General features: G+C 44.6%; 2 protein-coding genes across 2 annotated transcripts in view; both read right to left on the bottom strand.

The window, feature by feature from the left end:
- LOC146493984 (uncharacterized) overlaps window positions 1-9,761 on the bottom strand; it is a 139,015-nt gene that overhangs the window by 74,266 nt on the left and 54,988 nt on the right. The window lies entirely within an intron of this gene.
- The window catches only part of LOC146493985 (galactose-specific lectin nattectin-like), a 47,190-nt gene that overhangs the window by 12,603 nt on the left and 24,826 nt on the right, over window positions 1-9,761 (bottom strand). The gene's annotated exons all lie outside the window — the stretch shown is intronic.

Genomic DNA, 9,761 nt, shown 5'->3' with positions numbered 1-9,761 from the left:
CCCGGAGGGAACCCACGCAAACACGGGGAGAACATGCAAACTCCACACAGAAAGACCCCGGCCTGATGGTGGAATTGAACTCAGGACCTTCTTGCTGTGCGGCAACAGTGCTAACCACCGTGCCACCGTGCTGCCTGGTGCTGTTATATATGCTGTTATATATTCAAAATATGATAGTTTAATAAGAGAAGAAAATACTATCTTTAGGTTTTAAAATTTTAAATGTTGCCTGTCTTTCATTTTACTTTTGGCCTCTTCAGCCTTTGTAGGACAGTACAGAGACCATCCTAACGTCACTGTACAGCTCTTAGTCCTGCTGCTGTTCTTCACACGGCAGGTGGACAGTGCCAGGATTGTGTTGCCACATTAAGGGAACTTTGCTTCCTCGTGCCTGATTTGCATGAAACACTACTGGAAATTCCAGGAATCGAGTTTCTCTGAGTTGCTGGATGCTATTCGAAACAATGAGCGGTTTGTAAATGTGACGCACACCAGCAACACACACATCAAGTTTTACACAAAATGCAAAATGCGGCTACAAAAATAGCAGCAGCAGAAAGTCAGAACTGAATGTCTTTATGTTGCTGATCTCCAGGAACTACACACTGCAAAAACTCTTACCAAGGATATTTGTCTAATTTCTAGTCAAAATATCTCATTACACTTAAAATAAGACACAATCAGCTACAAAGTAACAATTCAGTGAGATATAGGAACTTGTTTTTAGACACTGCATCTTGGATCTGGAGAATTTTCACTTGTTCCATTGGCAGATTTTTTACTTGATACAAGATATTTTGCTTGAAATAAGTGAAAAAAAAATCTGCCAATCTGTTGCAGGCCACAGTAGAGGCGTGTCATGGCTGTGGCCGCTGTTGTCAGGGAAGGCCCAGATGGCAGCACTGTTTAAACGGAGCTGTTTAAAGGGAGCCTCATGGAGCCCAGCCTGTGCAGAGCCATCCTGCACAGGCTGGGCACATCTGTTTAAAGCAAATGGATTTAATTTGAACAAGTCAGGGGTGAAACTGTTCACCTCCAACTTGTTTTATTCCATACGTCATCCATCTGTGCTTGGTGCCAAGGCTGAGATAAACGAGGAGTTATCTCATAAAGAGGATCAAACAGTACTCCAAGAACAGACAAAGCCCACCAGAAACCTTGAGGAGGAGCCTCATCTGCCCCCACGATCTTCCCCAGTCTCCCAAACCCCTGACAGGCCATCACCCTCTTCCCCCTCCCCTTCTCCCTCCTCCCAACACCTGAAATTCACTGAGGAGATGATGGAGCTGGTCTATGCTGGGCTCAGATCTACCCCCCGGCCCAATCCCTTTTTGTCCCCCATAAACCCCCCACCAGAGCAGCCAAAGGTTCGCCATCGAGCCCCGCCCTCAACAGAGCAATCGAAGTTACATTCCTCAGGGAGGTAAGTGACGGAAGTGACGGACAAGGTAAGCGACTCATGTTGTAACTGACGTCAGACGCCGGAGATTTTGGCGGAAAATTAAAGCGAATGGTAGTTTAGATTTGAACAAATTCATTTAAGCTTCAGTATTACCAAATACACTTATCAATTGTCTTATAACTAACAACATTTGTCTAAATCATCTCCAACACCCTGGAGAACAACGGGGAGAGTTTAGACGCTCTCCAAGATTACATTGATCAGTGCTGCCAGGATCTCGTAATAAAGAAGGCCCAGAGTGCAGCTTCCCCGGCCAAATCTGAGACGCCGTCGTCGAAAAGACATCGCCCGGCAGATTCCCCCGGCAGAACATCGCCAGCCGGCAAAGATATTGTCGACATCCTGGAGTCAATCGACAAACGATTGTCCAGTTTCGATGCAAGGCTGTCCTTGGTGGAGATTCTTCACCGGGAATTTAAATGCTTGCGAGAATCCCTGGAGTTCAGCCAGCAGCAGGTGGAAATGCTCGCTGCTGAAAATGCCACGCTAAGGGAGTCGGTGAAATGTCTCATAGACAATGTTACTCAGCTCAATAGAGAAAATGAAAAAATAAAAAGAAACAGTTATTGATCTTCAAGCTCGTAGCATGCGTGATAATCTGGTATTTTCTGGTATTCCAGAAGCCGCTGGAGAGGACGCGGAGACTACAGTAAAAAGCTTCATCAAAACCCACCTGAAGCTGCCGGAGGACACGGTGAAGAACATCGTCTTCGATAGGGTACATCACCTCGGCCCCATGCGGGCTGCGACCGGTAGACCACGTCCTATTGTGGCCAAATTCGGCCACTTCAAACAAAAGGAACATGTGAAAAGCCGCGGCAGGGAATTAAAAGGAACGGACTTCAGCGTGAACGACCAGTTCCCCAAAGAGATCCTGGAACAACGCAGGGTCCTCTTCCCAATCCGACGCGGCTTCATCCAGAAGGGCTCCCGCACTGTCATCGCTGTGGACCAGCTGTATGTGGACGGACAGCTCCACCGCGACCCCAACATCACTCCGTGGCTGTATTAACTTCACACCAGATAAGAATCCGCTACACCCTTTCCCTATCCACTCACACTAACTTGCATTAACATCTGTTTAACTTACCGGTATCAAATCGCATCTTAAGTGTGATATGATAGCAGAATTAACACCGTAACTCTCCGTCAGTGATTTAATTGGAATATTTCCATTTTGGTTTTTTGGTTTTTTTTTTTCTTTTCCTTCTCGTTTTTCTTCTCTCTTTTTCCCCGTCTTGTTTTTATGCTGCCCACCCTTGTCCTTGGTTTCTTTCTTTATTTCTTTCACTGCTTCGATCACCTGCTTCCACACTCATCCACAAACAACATCCTTTATTTCGACACATACGCACAGCACTATCACGCACAGTCATGCGCTCAATGGCAGCACATTTACAACAGTCAGACAGCGCACACAGACCTATGGGATACACACACTTAAGCCTAGCGTACTCATATTAGTAAATATGCAAACACATAGTCAGACTCAGGGAGCATCTCGCCACACATTTTTTCTCTCTCTCTGATGTATTCTCTCCACCTGTCTAAGCGACGCACAGAGCGTAGACCCCTAGTTATACACAGACATCTATGGGCGCACTAAGGTTTGTTACATGGAATGTAAATGGAGCTGGCTCCAGAGAAAAGAGATTAAAAATATTTAACCAACTCAAAAAACTACAGGCAGATGTTGTCCTTTTACAAGAGACCCACAGACCTCTTAGAGTTTTAAAATAACTTAAAACACCTGAGTTTCCTAATGTGTTCTCAGCTTGTTATAATTCTAGACAAAGGGGAGTAGCAATTTTAATACATAAAAATATTAATTTCACAGTACTCGATACAGTTATAGATCCAGAGGGCAGATTCTTAATCATTAAACTATCTATACTTGATAAAAAGCTTGGTATTGTAAGTGTATATGGTCCAAATGTTGATGATCCCTCATTCTTCCACGGTTTTTTTAGTACACTCTCCGAACACCTAGATTGCACAATTGTTCTCGGAGGCGACCTCAACCTTGGAATAAATGAAGAAGTGGATAGGCTCAACACAGCAGGAACTCAGTGTAATTGGCAGTCCACAAATATAATCAAACAGTATATGAGCGACTTAGGTCTTTGCGATGCATGGCGCTCCCTTCACCCCACCAGTAAGGAATATTCTTTCTTCTCACATGTTCATCACTCCTACTCTCGTCTGGATTATTTTTTGGTCAGCAGCTCACTGCTGAGCGACATTTCAGACACTGAGATTCACCCTATAGCTGTCAGCGATCATGCTCCTGTATCTCTAACACTAATGCACAAGAATAATACTATGCCAAGTAAAAACTAGAGATTTAATACATCACTGCTTAAAGATGAAGACTTTATTAAATATTTTAAAAAAGAGTGGACTTCATATTTAGACTATAATGACACTCCTGGAACATCAGCTTCTGTTCTATGGGAAGCAGAGAAAGCTGTGATGAGAGGTAAAATAATTTCTTTCTCATCACATAAAAAGAAAAAAGAAAACAAAAATATTCAGGAATTAGAAAAAAACATCAAATCACTAGAAGAAGCCTACGCGTCCCACCAAGATCAGGAAACATTGAACAAAATACGCAAAACAAAACTAGAATTAAATGAGATAATTGATTTAAAAAAAAAACATTCTTAGTACAAAGACTACGCTTACAAAATTATGAACATGGTAATAAATCCGGTCAATTTCTAGCAAACCAGCTAAAAATAAATAAAGAAAAAACAACTATATGTGCTGTTCAAGATTCATCTGAGAACACAATATATGACTCGAAACAAATAAACAACATTTTCAGGGATTTCTATAAAACGTTGTATTCACCACAAATAAACCCGTCTAAAAAGGAAATTGATCAATTTTTAGACAACATAACTCTTCCAAAATTATTAGACACTCAAGCAATGGCACTGGATTCGCCACTGACGCCAGGTGAACTCCAGGAAGCCTTGATAAGCATGCCCAATAATAAGGCTCCAGGTCCAGACGGCGTTCCTGCAGAATTCTACAAAGAATTCTGGACGATTCTAGCACCAGTTTTCTACAGAACGTTGTTGGAAATCAAAGAAAATGGCAGACTTCCATCAAATATGAATTCTGCAAACATTAATCTCCTGCTAAAACCAGGCAAAGACCCTTTATATCCCTCAAGCTATCGTCCAATATCCCTCATAAATGTAGACCTTAAAATAATCTGCAAAGCTCTCTCAAAGAGACTGGAGAAAAACCCCCCTCTTAATTCATCCTGACCAAACTGGTTTCATAAAAGGTAGGCACTCATCAACAAATACACGCAGATTACTTAATTTAATAGACTACTCATACAGTAAAAACCTTGAAACTACAATATTCTCTTTAGATGCAGAAAAAGCATTTGACAGAGTTAACTGGAAATTTCTATTTGCAACTTTACACAAATTTGGTTTTGGATCCTCTTTCATTAACTGGTTAAAAATATTATATAATTCCCCAACAGCTTGTGTCAAAACAAATGACCAAACATCCTCCAGCTTCTGCTCCTGAGGGGCACCAGGCAGGGATGCCCACTCTCCCCTTCACTGTTTGCAATTTTTATCGAACCACTAGCAGCAGCAATTGGACAGAATTCAGTAATTAAGGGCATAAAATGCAAGAACGTGGAACATAAAATCAGCCTTTATGCGGATGATGTGTTACTTTTTCTCCAAAACTCACAAACCAATATCTCTGGGGTCATTGCATTGATAAACTGTTTTGAAAGAATATCAGATTACTCAATTAACTGGTCAAAATCTACAGTCATTCCGATTAATTGCTCCTTCCATAATTCCTCTTCTACACCACTGCAATCGGGAAATATAAAATATTTAGGTATTAATGTTTCTCCCAAGCTTGCAGATCTGACTAAATTAAACCATATCCCACTTTTAAGTAGAAGGTGATCTGGCTAGATGGAAATGTCTACCCATATCACTTATGGGAAGGGTTGCCGCTATAAAAATGATGGTCTTACCAAAAATAAATTATTTATTCTCAATGATCCCAACTAAACCGCCACAAGATTGGTTCAGATCTCTAGATTCATATACGTCCAAATTCCTTTGGAAAGATAAACCCCCACGTATCAGCTTAAAAACACTACAAAAGACCAAGGATAAAGGAGGATTAGAACTACCTAACTTTCAGCACTACTTCTTAGCCAACAGGCTTCAGTTTATCTCAGGATGGCTAAAACATACCTTCTTAGATGAACCTTGGCTAGATGTAGAACAAGCACTTTGCAATAATCTAGAGATTTCAGATCTACCATTTATCAGCTCAAACATCCAATGACATGAATGCTTCAAAAGCGTCAGCATCAGCTCTTCTCTGACAGCATGGTGGGAGTTTCTAAAATTGACAGAGTCTTCATTCATCTCATGCAAACGTACACCTATCTGGAACAACCCTGACATATTACAAAACAATAATATGATAAACTTTTCAGATTGGAGTGGTAAAGGAATCAAATATTTAGAACATATACTAGAAGGAACAGAATGTATTTCATTTGACAGACTAGTTACAGAATATGGGATCAACAAGAAAAGATTTTTAGAATATCAACAAATTAAATCCAAAGTAAAAAAGAAATTTAAACCGGGTCAAGTTGAACTACAAACACCACCAAGTGTGGTTCAATTTCTTACTCTTAAAACCCCCAAATTACTATCCAAAATATACAGAATGCTTTCTAAAACAGATGAATCACTATCACTTCCTATTGCAAAATGGGAAGCGGATTTATCAGTTAACTTAGACCAAAACTTCTGGTCTCAGATTTGCTTAAAAACCTTTCGTCTAATTAGAAATCCCAGTCTTCAATTAATTCAATACAAAATACTACATAGAGTGCACTATACAGGTCATCAGATGTTCAAGGTGGGCATTACGTCTACCAACAACTGCTCACACTGTCAAACCAATACACCGGACAATTACATCCACGCTCTTTGGTTCTGTCCACCAGTTCAGAAGTTTTGGCGCGAGATATGTGAAGACTTATCAAAGTGTCTGAAATGTAACATTCCAACTTCCCCTTTAGTGTGTTTGTTGGGTAGCTTAGATAGTGTCACTACAGATAAGAATATAGCCCATATGGTTTTCACTGCCCTATGCATAGCCAAGAAAACAGTCCTCATGAACTGGAAAAATAAAAATAATCTTAATTCTAACCAATATAGAAATTATCTATTAGATTACATTAGTCTTGATACAGCCTCTGCCACCACATCAGATCAATCGCTCTGGGCTCCTTTGATTAGCTCCATCACCTAGTGGGGGTGGGGGGTCATAGTTTGGTCCCACCTTCGCTGTTGTGATTGGTGTGGGGGTAGGGACAGGCTTAGGGTGTTGGGGGGTTCCCCAGGAGCATCTTCCTTGGGGGGTTCAACCCGGGGTAGCAGTCATGGCCTATTAGGGGCTCTGTTGGCTCTTAGGTGACGGTTTCCTCGTGGCTGCGTGCAGCGGGGCTAGGGGAGGGTCTGTGCTGACGGACGTGGGTTACTGACCTGGTAGCCTGGCTGCCCCTGGGTGGGTCCGGGACGGGCGTGAGGTTCTGGGGGTGCTCTGTCTCTGGGCTGGGGCCCTGGCAGGGCCTCGGGGGCTTGGGTCCTGGTTGGTATGTTGCTGGGGTTGTGGGCGGGTGGGTGTACGGGGGCCCGGCCCTGGCGCAGGGTGCCACCAGTGCATCGAGCCACCTGGGGGGGGCTCTTCAACTGGTGGGGGAGGTTGTTACACCTTGCAGGAGCTCTCCTCTCTTCAGGAACTCACTCTGCAGGAGGGGGAGATACAGGAGAGGTGGAGGAAGATCTCAGCCTGGGCGTCTATTGTCTTGTGTAGTCTGGAAGATGAGTGGATGACGGGGTGGGTGTAGTTTTCTCTGTGGTGGGGTTGGGTGGGCTTTCCCGGGCTCTGTGGGGCCGGGAGGCGCTGCTGTTCTGGGCCCCGGTCCAGATGGGCCTGGGCCCCCTTTCCTTGGCAGGTTGCGGAGTATGGGGTTGCCTACTGGGGTCAGCGGGGGAGCTGGCCCCAGGGAGGGGTCACTTGCCCCTCCCTTCCTTCCCTCCCCATCTCCAGCTGCCTCCCTCTTCCTGCTCCACCACAACCACCCACACATGCAGGGCCTTGGGGTAAAGGTGTGTCACCAGGGTGCAGGGGAGGCATCCCCCCCTCTGTCCCCTTCTGGCTGCCAGTGCCTCAATTTTATCCCACAACTTAGACATTCACATTACTCACACTCTCATAACACATACATATAGGATCTTGGGGGTGGGCACGCTACACGGACTCCAAAAGACCATCAGAGTGTACACCTCACCCCTGGCATCGTTGCCCACCTCTCAATTTTAAATACACGTAGACACTGAGGGCTATCAGGAGGGGCTATGGTACCTTCCATGCCCTCCTGGGTTTTAAATGCACCTTAGAACACACATGCATCAACACTACATATGAGCGGGCGGAGGGAGGTTTTGGAGTCTTCTCACACCCCCATTCTCTGCGACCTGCTGGAGCGGGGGGCCAGGAGGAGGAGTTGGCCGTCTGGGGCCTCCCTGCTGCTGCGGAGTCGGGGCGGTCTGCTTCTCCCCACCGCAGGGAAAAGGGTAACACCACCTGGGTCTGGGTGTAGTTCCCCCCTCCAGGGGCAAGGGTACCTAGACCCGGTTCTTAGAGTACGCTTGGGGAGTGTGATTGTGTGTACAGTGTCTCTCTATGTCTGTCTCCACGTTGGGTGAGTGTTGAGTAATTGCATATGAGAGCATGAGGGTGGGAATGGATGTTTGTATCTGTGTGTGCCTGTATGTCTGTGTCTATATGTCAGGTTGGGTATCAGGCGCCACCTCTCTGGGGACATCTCAGGCCCTCCAAGGTATGGAGGCCTATCTCCCCCCACCACTTCCCCTGCCAGTGGCAGACGCCCTCAGACATCGGTGCGTTGGTGGTTCTTTGTGTCCGGGGATGGACGCCCAGGTACACACCGGCTCACTCCTTGGTGGCTGCTTGTCGGGCCTGGAGCCTGGGGCTCGCTCGGGCCACTTCAGAGGCGGGGTGCCCTCGGCCTTTCGGCCTGGGGCTCGGTCACTCTGGCACAGCTGGCTGCCGGCGGAGCTCACAGGCACGTCACTGCAACCCCCCTGGCTTCTGCTCCGCGGCTGCTGAGTGACCCCTCATCTGGGACTCTCCTCAGCTCTTTCTGGGACAGTGGTGCAGCCCCCCCTCTGTTGGTCTTCCTTGGTATCTTGTGTTCTGAGGGTCTCTGGATGTCTGGAGTTTTGATATCCTCCATACCTGCTTCATGCCCTGGAGGACGGAGCTGTGGCCCCCCCACACCCTCTAGCAGATCATTACATGAAGGAACCTTTTAAAAACAAGCGCGTCCATGCTCACAGGTGCACACACGGGTGCTCACACACACAAACTACACCCTTTTTGGCTCCTACCTCAAAGCACACTGTGCGCTGTCGATCTTACGTGCTGCACAATAATGTTTAATATTTAGTATTTACTGTTATATTCCCATATATCATCGTGATGTTGTTTATTCTATTGCTCTCGTTTTCTTCTGCTTGTTTTCTTTTTTCTTTCTCAACAGGTGATCCAGGTGATTGATAGATGTATTTTTTTTGTCTGCTTATTTAGTTGTTTTTTGTTTTTTTGCCCTTTATCCCCGTCCCTCTTCTCCGCTGTTTTTCCCCCTCTTCCTTTCTCCCTTTTCTTTTCCTCATTCAAGTCTGACCCGTACCTAGCAAGAGAAAATAAAAAAATAAATAGAATAAACAATAAAAGGTGAATCAAATAGACCATTAAGGCAAGGCTGGGATGGTCAGTTTGGTAAAGTAAATCCGTTGGGCATCTTTCTTCGCCTTTAGACAATAATTCTGATATTCTGATTCCAATAATTCAAAAGAACCAAACGGGACAGGCAAAAAAAAAAAAAGGATCATGCTACTAAAAAAAAAAGTGAGTGTTCACAATAACCCCAGAACTAATAGATCCATCCATGTGGGGAAAGTTGAACAACTTCAACAAAAGTTGAAGCAGTTTAATCGCATGCTGCTGCATGTTTTCTGTTTTTTAGTTGATTTATTTTTACTTTTAATAGTAAAATAATATATATATATATGTGTGTGTGTGTGTGTGTGTGTGTGTGTATGTGTGTGTGTGTGTGTGTGTGTATGCGTGTACACACGTGTACACACGTGTACATGAATAAATAAATAATATATTTAATTACTGCACCATCTTGTGG

The sequence above is a fragment of the Neolamprologus multifasciatus genome, chromosome 20 (genome assembly GCF_963576455.1).
Source record: "Neolamprologus multifasciatus chromosome 20, fNeoMul1.2, whole genome shotgun sequence".
Classification (NCBI taxonomy): domain Eukaryota; kingdom Metazoa; phylum Chordata; class Actinopteri; order Cichliformes; family Cichlidae; genus Neolamprologus; species Neolamprologus multifasciatus.
The sequence above is the reverse complement of the archived record's forward strand: the minus strand, read 5'-3'. Positions and strand labels throughout refer to the sequence as shown.